General features: G+C 42.7%; 1 protein-coding gene across 1 annotated transcript in view; it reads left to right on the top strand.

The window, feature by feature from the left end:
* Window positions 1–306: 306 nt before the first annotated feature.
* Window positions 307–1,002, top strand: part of MBD6 (methyl-CpG binding domain protein 6) — a 32,741-nt gene continuing 32,045 nt past the window's right edge. Inside the window, exon 1 of the mRNA XM_018569548.1 lies at window positions 307–477. The gene's annotated coding sequence lies outside the window, so the exon portion shown is untranslated. The remainder of the gene's footprint in view (window positions 478–1,002) is intronic.

Below are 1,002 nucleotides of genomic sequence, written 5' to 3'. Positions count from 1 at the left end.
CCCCAGGCTTTCACATTACTGACATTTGCCATACTTCAGCCAGTCCTGGATGTATGACATGAAGTGCAGACCATTTTCCTGTTTGGGTTGGGTCAGTGGTCATTGCCCATGGTAATGTTTGCCGAGACGCCTGTGTCTTTGCCTTCCTATGATGTGATCTGCAGTAACATGTACTTTCTGCATGTAACTTAATTAAAGCCGCACTTACATTTCTTTTGTAATTGAATTTGACTAACACGCTTAATTGACTCAATTAACAATGATAAGCTATTTCCTTCTTTTTTTTTTTTTTTTGCAGACAAGATGGATCCCTTGCAATCTCTTTAGATAGTTTTCTCAGAGCTCCAAAGGAATACTCAAGAGGCCAGTGATTACCAATCAACTCTGCCTCTTCCCTCCGCGGGAACCTGACTGCACCATGCTGGGCCGCAAGGATCGCACACAGACCTAACACCCGTACTGTGCCGCGATGAGCAGGTACAGTGAACCACAGGCACTTTCATTGTTGCAGTGACACCTAAGGTCATCAGATACTAAGGGTTTGAGAACAGTGCTGACAGTAAGAAAACCAAACAAATTCCAGGTGTGGTTGTACTGCACAGTTAAAACCGATAACCTATAGAAATCCAAGCAGCGAAAGTAATAATAGTAATATTTTTACACTTCAATTGATGAAGCTGAATAACTAATTCTCTGAGTGTCTGCAAACCATATCTGAAACTTTTCCTCAAAGAAACAAGGCAGCTGACATTGCTGAAGTCTTATTCTGCAAATCCTGGAAGCTGGCTGTCCTGCTGATGGTCTGGCTTTAACATTTTTAGTCACTGACCAGAGTGTGTCAATATGCGTTTTGCAAGGAGGTCAGCAATGTCATCCCCCATATTTTTCTCTCCAACTTTAGTTTGCCATAGGCATATACTCGCCTGTAATTTGTAGATGGCCATGCCACCCAGAGGTGATGTCTTAGTTATAGTTTTGGGTTTGGTCATGAGGCTAGTCCCC

Source organism: Nanorana parkeri, unplaced genomic scaffold (genome assembly GCF_000935625.1).
Source record: "Nanorana parkeri isolate BGI_ZX_2015 unplaced genomic scaffold, ASM93562v1 scaffold35, whole genome shotgun sequence".
Classification (NCBI taxonomy): Eukaryota; Metazoa; Chordata; class Amphibia; order Anura; family Dicroglossidae; genus Nanorana; species Nanorana parkeri.
The sequence above is the reverse complement of the archived record's forward strand: the minus strand, read 5'-3'. Positions and strand labels throughout refer to the sequence as shown.